This window comes from Ranitomeya imitator, chromosome 3 (genome assembly GCF_032444005.1).
Source record: "Ranitomeya imitator isolate aRanImi1 chromosome 3, aRanImi1.pri, whole genome shotgun sequence".
Lineage (NCBI taxonomy): Eukaryota > Metazoa > Chordata > Amphibia > Anura > Dendrobatidae > Ranitomeya > Ranitomeya imitator.
In genome coordinates, this window is record NC_091284.1 from 145,120,062 (window position 1) to 145,134,145 (window position 14,084).

The window sequence follows — 14,084 nt, forward strand, 5'->3', positions numbered from 1 at the left end:
TGAATATGGATTAGATTTAGTTTTTCTTACCTGTCTCCTGCCCTGTCTAACTGCCATGTTATAACTGCCGAGTACTTAGAAAAAAAAGTACTTTGAATAAAAAATACACGAATAACAGTGCACGAATGCACCCCTGCACGAATGCATCCCCAAGCTACATCTACATTTATAGAAGGCTAGCCCTTAGATCTCTTTTTTTTTTTTTTTTTGTGTTAAAGCTCGTTAGCAATCAATCTAACTCAGTTGAGACAACAGGACACAATAAATGTAGTGATCAGATAAACAAATGTCCAGGTCTACATGGATCATAAAGCACTTTGAAACAGTTATGTGATCTCTCTGAGTAAGGACATGCAAAAGTGAGTTAAATATCTATAAACACAAAGGCATAATAGTATGACTAACATATATAGATACATGCAGGATTCAATGCCGAAGATAGAATGACTCAGATACCATCCAAGCTGCTTGCTGTCAGGGACTGGAGCAATAGACATGCAGGATATTTCAGCTCAGAGAATGAATGATATGTTTACATATATAGATACATGCAGGATTCAATGCCGAAGATAGAATGACTCAGATACCATCCAAGCTGCTTGCTGTCAGGGACTGGAGCAATAGACATGCAGGATATTTCAGCTCAGAGAATGAATGATATGTTTACCATCCAAACAAACAAATCTGAAACAATCTGAACGAATCTGAAAATGAATGTGCTGTAGAGGAGTTATTCAAAAAATGTTGTGAACTTTCACAGCATCAGAAGCCAAAGTATCAAATTGCTAAATTAACACCTCCAGCCTGGCATTGAAATATAACCATTATAATTCATCAGACATGCTAAGATTCAAATTCGCCAAATCGCGCAGAATTGACTGGGAAATTTGATTTGCAGAAAATGTATTTTCTGCCAATTGAATAGGGAGAGTGAGCAGTGGAAGTGGTCGGAGAGGTGAGTGGGCAGGTGAGTATTATTATTATTAGTAGTATTATTTTATTTTTAACCTTTTCCTGGCCCTCTAAGGTTTAGGAAAATGATGGCCAGCCAGTTGCTATTTTAATGAATTTGCAAAGCTAATTACAAAAAGTCTGCATTCTGGAGAATACAGTTTTTTTTTATAAAATATGTATAAAATTCAATTCCATTCATATTTACCAATCATACATTTCTCGTATATAGACAGTCTACCTGGGTGGAGAGGTAAGAGAGACATCAAACTATCATTGCACTACCCAGGCCACTGAGCTTGATATACTGGAAGCTGAGGGAATGAAATTTTAATCTGATTAAAGAAGGAAGCGAGGGGCATATTGATTGCAGCTGTTAGCATGACTGTACATGAGAAAAATATTGTTACTTTTCAGTGCCAAGGTGATGAAAGCTTTAAAGGGGTAAGAAAGCTTTAAAGGGGTATTCTCAATATATTAAATAACTTTAAATAGTTAAGCAGCATGAAAAAAAGCAACTTTGCAATTGATTTGCTTTTTGCATATGCTGTCATTCTGCAATTTTGTCTTTCATACAGTACAGTTGGTTTCCATGGGACTCGACCACTAGTCTCAACCAGACCCCAGTTAGAGGAGTTAACTCTTAACCTACAAGTTAGCTCACACCAGCCCATTGATTTTTATTCAACGGTTAACTGCTCACCTCCCTCCCCTCCTGACAAGCTGAACATATCCTGTGTAGTGTTGAGCGAGTGTACTTGTTGCTTGGGTGATCTTCAAGTATTTGTTAGTGTTCGGAGATTAAGTTTTCATCGCCTCAGCTGATGACTTACAGCTACTACCCAGCCGGAGTACATGTGGGGGTTGCCTGGTTGCTAGGGAATCCTCACATGTAATCAAGCTGTCTAGTAGCTGTAAATTATTCAGCTGCGGCGATGAAAACTTAATCTCCGAACACTAACAAATACTCGGAGATCACCCGAGCGTGCTCGGGAAAAAACCAGAGCAACGAGTACACTCGCTCCTCACTAATCCTGTGAAATCACAACTTTCGCTGTTGTTAGCTGTGTGCTTGTTCAAATGTCGTTATCTCTATGTGTAAATATAGTAAAAGCAGTGTACATAGCAGTGCAATCCCCCTTATAGCTGAATGTGTTACAGCAGGACTTGTGCTGAGCTTTATGGTTCTACTGCAGGTTTCCTACTCACTGGAATTGTCGCTCAAGCCCTTCTTATAAGAAAGCAGGAACTGAAAGACTGAAAAGTTGTGAGAATTACCCCTTAGGCACTGGAATTGTCAGAGAATTTGCTCTTGTGAAACTGTGTTACTCTTGGGATGCTAACCTTTATTTGTTATTTTTGTCAGTGGCTTCTTTTAGCAAGCAAGGACTAACTAAAATTACATAAACAGTCTTGCAAAGTTCTAACAGCTGACATTAGAGGTTGTGGGGAAAATTGGAACTCTCATTAGCTCACATCCTAAACTGATAAATGTCTCAGAGGATGCAAAGGTCTAGTTGGATCTTCTACATTTGCACCTACTGTAGTTACAGCTGTGTGATTTTTGCTTTACCTTTTGTCTCAACCTATCAGGAGATCAGTACATCTAAACATCTGTGTGTTTGTTGGTGTGTGATTTAGACTATGAAGGCCCTTGAGTGGTATGAAAATTGGAACACAATAGCATCATATCCAGTAGCGAACTATTATTTCTCAAATATTTCAAATGTTTATTTTAGGCTTACATTTTGAAAAAGTTTCTAGCTTACAGTATATCTGTTACTGAATACAGCATATGTATGGCAGCAAGTAGATCACCACTAGCCTTTTCTCAGGTTGATAAATGAGGCACATAACTGCTCGACACACTGTAAAAAGTTACTGCCTCTTTCACTGTTCTTAAAAACTTTTCATGTATTTGAAATACAGCAGACTCAGCAGATTCATGCCACATATTTCATAATAACCATTGGTAATTAAAGAAAGGAATTTCATTAACATTAAAAAGTACATTTATTAAATAATATCTTAAGAGAGCAGGTCCATGTTATTTTAAAAGGTTATAAATTTGCATTACCATAACTATCAGCTCTATAACTTCTGAATTGTGGGCCTCATAAAGCTGTTGTAGACCATTCTGCATTGAATAGTCAATAGGACATTTAAAGACTTTGGCACCAAGTTAATTAAGACTAGCATTAACTCTTTAAGAGGCGCATATCACTTAATGCATTCAGCACATCTTATCAATGGCATGCGCTTCTATGTGCTTCACCAGAAATTTTACTCTAATCAGGGTCTGTGTGATGCTAGCCACTTCTCACAGCCAAGCCATGAGTCAGGATAGTCAAGAAGTCCAAGGTCAGAAGCCAGGAGGGTACCTCATAAACAGAAGGAGGAGACAAACGCATAGTCAGTTAATGTTTCGAGGTCAGAATACCAGGAGCATATACCAGGTGGATCAGAGTAGAAGTGTTTAAAGAGACGGATGGTCAGAATGAGGTCCTAGGTCAAGCAACAAAATATCAACCTACAGGCACACAGGAAACAAACCAAGCAAGTTGAATGTATGTCTGGCATAGGTCTGGAAGAAACAGCACAGTTTAGTAGCAAGTCAATCATCTAGAATAATGAAAACTTGGAGACAGCCAATGTTTCCCAGTCTCTGATTGGATAGTTGAGCTGTCAATCAACACACTGATAGCTTAGCATGCCCCTGCACTACATTGGATGGCTGAGTTGTTAATCTAAGAACTGACAGCTTCAGCATGCCCTTTTACCAGATTGGACTGCCGAGCTGTCAGTAACTGTATTCCAGACACACTGAGGGGTAGAACCATGACTGACTGGAGTAACATTGTTGGTCTAAGGAACACCGCAAGTTCTAATGAATTTGTCAGGTGGGCAATGCTATGTATACTCCAGCTCCATCTTGGCAGAGCTGGTATGAAATTGCCATAAGTCCGCAAATTTAGGTATAACTTCATGTTGGCAAAACAATCACAACATTTCAATGTGTTTTAAGCCAGAATTCTGTCATAAACACTTTGATGAATTGGACCCTTTGTGTGTTCTAGTGGACCTGTCATGTTTTCTATTAAACAGGCAATTCATTGGTCTCTGTGTAATGTTTGCTTTCCATTTTGAAGGCAATTCAAGGAAATTGAGCATTCAACCAGCATTATTGGCTAGAGGTAATAAAAGAGGGACATTTTGTGGTACGATTATTATTAATAGGCCAATGGCTCATTCTCACGAGCTGACCACGGCTGTTACACGATCACTGATTGTCTACATAAAAGACGATGTCAGTCATTTATTGGTCTGTCTAGATATGTGACTGAACAGAACAATTATTAACACGATTGCTTAAGGTGCACAAAATATTGTGATGTGCTACAGGAATGATGATTTTATTGCCGGCATGAACTATTCAATCACTGGTCGAATAAATGTTTTGCTTGTTGGGGGTGATTGCCACTAATCGCCGAATCAGCACTCTATTATTTTTCTGTCCATATAGATGATCTTAAAAATCAAATTGGACAATCCTTTTAAATGGATAAAATCTGATTACTGAAACAAATGCAAAACATTGCAGTAAAATGACTATCAGGACAAAACATTGCATTTTGGTGTCATTGTCCTATGGCAACAAGGGGATTGCTTAAAGTTCAGCTATAAATATTTGCTAATTGTGTTTATTTTACTTACTGAAAAAATGCCATTTTCAGCTTTATTGTGATTATCATTATTCCAAAAATGACATGGATGTCCATAATGATTATAGAATTTGCATCAGCGTCGTAACTTCCTAACTTTGCTATTTATTAATCAAAGCTAATACAAATACAACCAATATTGCTGCACTTCCTGTTGCCTTATTTGCCGGAATTGTCATTCATTATTAACAAAATAACTTCTAATTGTAAAATAAGCCACAATAATATAAAAGTGTTAATAATAACTGAGTTGCCCACCACATTACGTATGGCAGCTCTAATGGGAATCTTGATTTGATTCACTTTTGCTGAATTATTCCATTCCTCTATTATGCCTTCTCAATCTTTTTTATAAATTAGAATGTGTCACCATTCTTCTTGGAAAAGGAATGTGTTACTACACTATGTCAGGAGTGATCAGTCAATGTTAAGATAGGACACAACCCCAGCTAGTGACATCCAATTTTCAATTTATACTTAAATCACCACTGCATCGTTGTATTTTTTTCAGCACTGGAGTGGTGCTACTAATCAAAGGTCCCTGACCATAGACTTATACTTACCACCTCTATGTTCACCTTCTATTGGCGCCACTCTGCTTCTGCGGCACAGTGTTGTGATCACAACTTCTGACTGACCGGAAATCAAACGTAACAGTCACAAGCACTCAATGAAAGTCTTTCAGAAGCAGAACGAGGCTCTCATAGACTTAGATTAAATATTGACCTTCAGCTCGCTCCAGAAAACACTGGAGCAATCCGGCAGGTCATAAAATGTAGAAGACCGATCAGAACAGCACCGATAGAAGGTGAAGATGATGGTGGGTAAATATTATGCTAAGTGTATTATAGATTAGAAGCACCCACTCCAGTGCTGCATTAAAAAATAATGCAGTAATCACACTCTGAAATTGGAGGAAATATTATCTGGCTTGGAGGACCTGGAGAATCGCAACAGGTTTAATAACATTTGTATACGTGGCCTGCCAGAGTCCATTAACCCTCAGGATCTAGATCGCACAGTACAAAAAATCTTCCTGGATATCCTTGATGACTGCGAGGATAATACAATAGAGTTTGACAGGATTCATAGATCCCTTGGCCCTAAACCCACGTCTGACAATCGTCCTCGAGTTGCCATTTGTAGGGTACCCTACTTTAGAGTTAAAGAAGCTATCATGACAGCTTCCAGGAAAAAGGGGCCTCTCCGGTTTGAGGGTCACCAAATCTTGTTCCTTTCAGATTTATCCAGACATTATTTATTTCTACGCAGAGGCTTGAAACCCTTGCTGGCGGTTCTCAGAGAGAGAGACATCTCCTACAGATGGAGGTTCCCATTTCAACTGATTGCATTCAAAGGAGGTAAAAGTGCCTCATTCTGCCATATAGGAGACTTGGCTAATTTTCTAGGAACATTTAAACTTCCTCTAATAGATCTTCCAGACTGGCCATCGATCCCAATTCTTCCAGATGCTCCTCTAAGATGGCTCAAGGTTCATCGGTCTGGGAGACGAAATGCCAAAGGGGGACCTTCTGATCTGCCATGAAGCGATTTTTCATTTAATATTTTTACCCTTTTCAACCTCTCTTTTTATTGTTTCTTCTCTCAGGGCCATGCTTGTATATCGGAGGAGATAATAGTAATTTTTTGTTAATGTTATTATAGTTGAAATGATCTTGTTTATTATTATGATATATTTAGATGTTTTGCTGTAGTCGAGATTTTCAGTTGCTCCCGGGACCCTTCGGAGATGGTGGGGGACGTGGGGGGGTTGCTGCTCTTTTTCGGCTTCCTCCCTCCGTACAAAGTGTTTAGGTGCTCAGTTGCCTTGGTAACACTGATTTAATGAATGGTTTGGAGTCTCAGCTCCAATATACTCTTTCTATGTTCTTTATTCTCTTTCTATTTCTCTTTACCTTATCTTCTCCACCTCCTCCTCCTCACCCCTTCCCCATCCCACGTAGCTGTCTTGTAACCCAGCATATCCTTTATTCATCCGGAAATGTGAAACTGCAGGATACTGGTAAATACCTAGATAATGGATAAGATTACATTTTCTCCTTTAAAGTAAAGGGGTTGAATACTCCAGAAAAAAGGAGACAGGTTTTATTTGATAGTCATAAACAACGGGTCTCGGTGATATTGTTCCAGGATACTCATTTCAAAACTGGGGCAATACCATATTGCATCACAAAGCATTACCCTAAATGGTACCATAGTTAAAATCCATTCTCCAAATCTAAAGGAGTCTCAATAGCTTTTCACAAATCCTTTGTACCAGAGATTTTAGATTCCCTAGTCGAACAAAATGGTAGATACATCTTCCTACTTATTACATGAGCAACACACAAACTTGTGATAGCTAATGTGTATTTTCCAAATCAAGGGCAACAGCAGTTTGGAGCTGAATGTAAAAGACGTCTTGATGAGTTTGCTGGTTCCTCTCCTGTGATACTTGGAGGCGACTTCAATACCCCAATTAACCCTGTGGTGAACATCTCTTCAGGTAAGTCTTCATATACCCCATCCTCTATCAACAAAGTAAGATCCCAACTCCATAGTATGAGGCTGGTAGACGTCTGGAAGGTTCTTTACCCTGACACTAGGGATTATAGCTTTTTCTCAAAAAATCACAATATTTACATAGTTACATAGTTACATAGTTACATAGTTATTAAGGTTGAAGGAAGACTATATGTCCATCTAGTTCAACCCATAGCCTAACCTAACATGTTGATCCAGAGGAAGGCAAAAAAACCCCATGTGCAAAGAGTAAGCTCCACATTGGGGAAAAAAATTCCTTCCCGACTCCACATACGGCAATCAGACTAGTTCCCTGGATCAACGCCCTATCAAGGAATCTAGTGTATATACCCTGTAACATTATACTTTTCCAGAAAGGTATCCAGTCCCCTCTTAAATTTAAGTAATGAATCACTCATTACAACATCATACGGCAGAGAGTTCCATAGTCTCACTGCTCTTACAGTAAAGAATCCGCGTCTGTTATTATGCTTAAACCTTTTTTCCTCCAACCGCAGAGGATGCCCCCTTGTCCCTGTTTCAGGTCTATGATTAAAAAGATCATCAGAAAGGTCTTTGTACTGTCCCCTCATATATTTATACATTAAAATAAGATCACCCCTTAGTCTTCGTTTTTCCAAACTAAATAGCCCCAAATGTAATAACCTATCTTGGTATTGCAGACCCCCCAGTCCTCTAATAACCTTGGTCGCTCTTCTCTGCACCCGCTCCAGTTCAGCTATGTCTTTCTTAAACACCGGAGACCAGAACTGTGCACAGTATTCTAAGTGTGGTCGAACTAGTGACTTGTATAGAGGTAAAATTATGTTCTCCTCATGAGCATCTATGCCTCTTTTAATGCATCCCATTATTTTATTTGCCTTTGTAGCAGCTGCCTGACACTGGCCACTGAATTTAAGTTTGTCATCCACCCATACACCCAGGTCTTTTTCATTGACGGTTTTGCCCAGAGTTTTAGAATTAAGCACATAATTATACATCTTATTACTTCTACCCAAGTGCATGACCTTACATTTATCCCCATTAAAGCTCATTTGCCATTTATCAGCCCAAGCTTCTAGTTTACATAAATCATCCTGTAATATAAAATTGTCCTCCTCTGTATTGATTACCCTGCAGAGTTTAGTGTCATCTGCAAATATTGAAATTCTACTCTGAATGCCCCCTACAAGGTCATTAATAAATATGTTAAAAAGAAGAGGGCCCAATACTGACCCCTGTGGTACCCCACTGCTAACCGCTACCCAGTCCGAGTGTGCTCCATTAATAACCACCCTTTGTTTCCTATCCCTGAGCCAGCTCTCAACCCACTTGCACATATTTTCCCCTATCCCCATTATTCTCATTTTATGTATCAACCTTTTGTGTGGCACCGTATCAAAAGCTTTTGAAAAGTCCATATACACTACATCCACTGGGTTCCCTTGGTCCAATCTGGAACTTACCTCTTCATAGAAACTGATCAAATTAGTCTGACATGAACGGTCCCTAGTAAACCCGTGCTGATACTGGGTCATGAGGTTATTCCTCTTCAGATACTCCAGTATAGCATCCCTTAGAATGCCCTCCAGTAAACTTTTGGCAAGATCTCTTAAACAACGCATTCCACATACCTACATACCGTTTACTAAAAAATAAAATGGGGAAAAAGTGTATAGTACTAAAGATATTCTTTCCAGCTTCAGCGACTATTATAAATCCTTATATAATATAGCGGGACATTACAAAGATGCACCACTACAATCTCTCCGCAACAAAATCAAATTTTACTTGCCTCAAAACAAATTACCTTTACTATCGGAGGATAAATTGCTTGAACTGGAGAGGGATTTTTCAGTGGAAGAGGTATCTGAAACTATTGGAGACCTCAAACAAGGGAAGAGTCCAGGCCCAGATGGGTACTCAGCTGGCTTTTCTAAGACGTTTTCCACGGTATTAAGCCCAATATTCTCAGAGGTCTGTAACTTTGTCTCAATGGGGGGTTTCTTTCCCTCACAGGCCCTTACGGCACATATCACGATACTTCCTAAACCTGGTAAAGATCTTTGTATGTGCAGCAATTGTCTGATATCTTTGATAAATATAGATATTAAAATATACGCAAAGATGTTAGCCAACAGATTAAGCCCTCTCTTGCCAAAAATGATAAATCAAGATCAGGTTGGCTTTGTCCTGGGTCGGGAGGCGAGGGATAATACAATTAGAACTATTTATTTGATTGACAGGGCGAGTAGGGAGGGGGAGCCCCTATGCATCATGTCAATTGATGCTGAAAAAGCCTTTGACCGGCTACATTGGGAGTTCATTTTCCAGGTTTTAGAGGGAATTGACTTAAAAGAAAACATGATGCGTAGGATCACTGCCCTGTATACTTCTCCCAGTGCTCAGGTCAAGGTCAATGGTGCACTTTCAAATACGTTTTCGGTGGGGAATGGTACGAGACAGGGGTGCCCACTCTCGCCCCTCCTTTATATATTAACAATGGAACATCTGGCTATAGCACTGCGAAATAACTCCTCAATCAAGGGAATAAAATTAAGGTCAGAGGAACATAAACTAGCACTCTTTGCAGATGACATTCTCTTATATGTCACTTCTCTGTCTACGAGTCTGCCTAACATTATTTCAGAACTACATAAATTTGGCCTTCTGAGTAATTTTAAGAAGGACTCCCACAAATCAGAAATTTTAAATATATCAATACAACTCCCTCTGATTCACCAATTGAGGATAGCTTTCCCATTCAAATGGCGTTTTGATTCTCTCAATTACCTAGGCATTAAAATTACAGCTAAAATAACTCAACTTTTTGAAGCAAATTTCAAAATAGCCTTACAGAAAGCCAAATCGGATCTGGAGAGATGGCATAGACTCCAGTTATCTTGGTTGGGTAGGATTAACATAATTAAAATGGACCTTCTGCCATATCTCTTATACTATTTTTAAACAATACCCCTACACTTGCCTGCTTCCTTTTTTTCTCGCCTCAAACAGATGATCACTCAATGTATCTGGTCTCACAATCGGGCACGTATATCATATTCAACGTTGAGCAGGTCTAAACAAACAGGTGGTCTGGGTCTTTCAAATCTCGCAATTTATAGTTACGCTTCATTAGGAACCTGTATCCTAGACTTTTACCATAACAAAAATAGCAAAAAATGGGTTAACCTAGAAAATGATCTTAGTGGTTGTGACTCCCAGATGGTTCTTTGGTCTTCGGGTGGGGAGGAGAGTGGATGTTCCCTTGCCCTTTCTCACCGGAAACTTGTTATCTTTTATCAAAATCAGGGGTAGGGGCCCTCAGATCACCTCATTCCTGGGCCCACTGATTCCAATATATGATAACCCTGCCTTTCCCGTGGGACTACATAGAGAGATATACCTAAACAGGAGGAGATACACCAAACCTATTATTCATGACTACTTAAAACAAACAGGGATGAAGTCTCTCCAGGAAATTTTCTTAGATGAAGAGCCACCTTCAGATGCGTGGTTCTTTTATGAAAAACTAAAGGGTTTCATTAATACACTGGTGAAACAAACCAATATTGGTAGACCATTATTCCCCTTTGAGATGCTATGTATATCAACAAACCCTCCAGACCATACTGTTTCATTGTTGTATAAAATCTTCCAAGAGGAGGGGATTTCACCACAGGGTCACCCAACGTTCTTTCTAAAATGGGAGGCTGATTTGGGTCATCTGAAGATAGAGCAAAAATCCTCCTTTTTACATTTAGGTCATCGTTGTGTGTGGTATCACAGGAGAGGAACTATAAGATTCTGATGAGGTGATATAGGTGTCCTTCCATGGTACATACTGTGTTCTCCTCAACTCCCGATACTTGCTGGAGATGTCTAAAAGAAGTGGGCTCCTATGTACTCATTTGTGTACTTTGTATAATTTGTCAATTACACAGATCCAGCCTTCAGCGGGTCTGGCTCTGTTGTCTCTATGCGATCTGTCAGTCTCTAGGTTCAAAAGGGGCTTGCTAAGACACTTCCTTACTGCTGTCAAGAACCTGGTTCTTCATATTGGAAACAGGAGAAATTTCCTTCCCGTGCCGAGTTTGTAGCAGAACTCAACTTTATCTACAGAATGGAGCAATATGATAAGTCAGAGCTCAGGTAATACAGATAAAATGTGTAATACATGATCCCCGTGGATTGCGTTTAGGGAGACACCTGAGTTAGATCTTTGGCTCTTAAGATCCTGACGATTTAAGCATTAACACACTTCCGGATTGCATTGTCAATATGTCATTCAGTCGTTGGAATGACGGGACGGCTTTGTTCCCTTCCCTACATGTCCCACCCCCCTCCCCAATTCTCATTCTCTCTCTCTTCCCCTCCTATTCTATCTCTCTTTCTCTCTACTTTCTATGTTTGTATTCCTCTATCTAGACACAATTTTCTTTATCTCCTGTTGAATAATTATCATTAATCTGTTTGAAAGTGTTATTAAATATTTTTATTCTTTTTTTACTAACAATATTTTACAATACTTTACTGCCAGTAGTATCATTTGACAGGCTACAGACCTATGCTGACTTATGGAGATGCTATATTATAATCCTTAATTAAGATGCAACCATTATTTGGTAATCTGCTGAATCATTTGATGGTACCCTTGTATTATATGTTTTAATAAACCTGATTTATACAAAAAAGATAATGCAGTGGTGCCTTAAATTTCTAAAAGATAGAGCAGAAGAGCTCAACATTGTAATGATGCTCTAGACTTGAGGTTAAACGGAAAATACAATTATTTACAAAATAATTTTTTCATTAGAGCTGACGAGTTCTTTGTATATACAATATATGTAATAATACCTTATAAATTGTGTTATGAAAACCCTTTATCCATGAACCTATGATGCTATAATTTAGGCATTATACTGTATGTGCCTTAAGAAAACTGAAGGATGTAATAAAAAGCATGAAATCAGTTTTCGCACTTGTCATGGATGCACATGGACAGTATTCTATGTATAATCAAGTTACAATGTGAAACAATGTCCTTGATACATGCATTACATGTGCTGAAGCTAAATCGCTTGTGCTTTATACATCTGGAAGGATAATATCCATTCATATAGATGTGTTTCCCAGCTAAACTACAGTAAATGAGCATTGATTTAGAAATTAACTGTGTAGGCTTAATTTGGGCGCAAAAGAAAATAATTGACTTTTTTTGATTTCCTCTTTAATGAACTCATAACTGCCTATGGTGATTAAAGGCAGCCTAATTCCATGCATTTATAGTTAACATTCACATACAGATTGTGCTGTAAATAAATGTGAGATATGGCCGTGCCCTATAATTATACATAATAATACGCAACAACAAATAGCACTTTTCTCCCCATAGGTTTAAGCTTAAAATTATATATCAATCAAACGCAACTTTAATGCATCAAAATAAAAGGATGCATTAATTTATATCATTATATGGTGGACTAAAAATATAAATAAATAAATAGACATTTTTTATTTATATATTTTTATGCGAGACACAATATCATGATACAAATCAGTGTATCATTTTAATTGAATGCATTAAAGGTGCGATTGATTACAAAAATATATATAAATATTTATTTAGTTTTTTATGCTAGACATCTTCTCTGTGGCTGTTTGCTATTTTTCCTTTGAAGCTAGCCAATCAAAACACTGCCATGCCCACAAAAAATGTATGTGGCATACAGGATGCCCAGTCGGTCAAAGGGAGAATTTGCATGATCATTACGGGAGAAAATTAACTGTTCCAAAATCAGTAGAGCAATGGCAATTAAAAAATCCACTGAGATGTGTTCTTTAAGGTTTCGGCTATTTTGGCTATTTTTCCTTTCTGCTGTTTAATTTTTCATCCATTTCTCTTTGTAGGAGGTGTTGTAGTTTTCAATACTAACACTCAATGTGTTGAAAAGTGGGAAAAAAATAAGATCTCAGCTATAATTTGGGTTGATATGTTAGGCCCCACTAACAAGGAAAGTTCTGCCTCCTGCCTGCATAGCAGAGGTGACTGGGTCTGGAGAAGGGTAAAACATACCATTGGTGCAACTTATGCAGCCACTCAAGGGTCCAAGAATTTTGGAGGCCCAAAGTTGCAAACAGCATCTGGCACAAACAAATAATAGGGTGCATTTTGATTAACTATTTGACTACAAAATGCCTATATATTGTTGTTGCAAAAGGGCCTTCTTCTATTTGTGTCCATCCCAGAAAGAAACATTGTCAGAGCTTGTTCAGCTCTGTGTAAACACTAATAGAAAAGATAGAGCATCTCTGGCTTTTCTATTAGGAGTCCGGCTGTGTCTGACAGATGGATTTCTGATTGTGCAGCTACATAATCTTGCACAGCTGCAGTGACTTATCCAGGGGGGGCAGCCGGGGCATGTGTCCCGGGCGCAGCCTGCAGGGGGGTGCCAGCAGGCCACCTGATGTGGCGTTTCATGGAGGAGGCTCCCCGTCGGTGGAATTCTGCCGCCCACACACTGAGATGCTTCCGTTCTCTGAGCCGGCTGTCAAATTGACAGCCGGCTCAGAGAAAGTGCTGCGTGTCGGTTCCCAAGAATGTTCTTAATCCTTCATGAGGCCCCTGAGGCATACATCTGCGGCCTGAGGTGCACGCTAGAAGAGAGGAGGCAGCACAGAGCTCTGCGACTTTTGCAGCTGCTGGAGAGCCTGCGATGCATGCTAGAAGAGAGGAGGCGGCACGGAACTCTGGGACTTTCGCAGCTGCTGGAGAGGCGCCCACAATGCATCGCCATGGATGTGCAGTGACTTCCGACCATCCAGTGCCCGGAGAATGAGCCACGCATTGCCAAACAGGAAGTGTGCAGCACCTGCCACCTGGAGCAA

General features: G+C 39.3%; 1 protein-coding gene across 1 annotated transcript in view; it reads left to right on the plus strand.

Moving 5' to 3' along the window:
- The window catches only part of IL1RAPL1 (interleukin 1 receptor accessory protein like 1), a 2,437,811-nt gene that overhangs the window by 93,475 nt on the left and 2,330,252 nt on the right, over positions 1-14,084 (plus strand). The gene's annotated exons all lie outside the window — the stretch shown is intronic.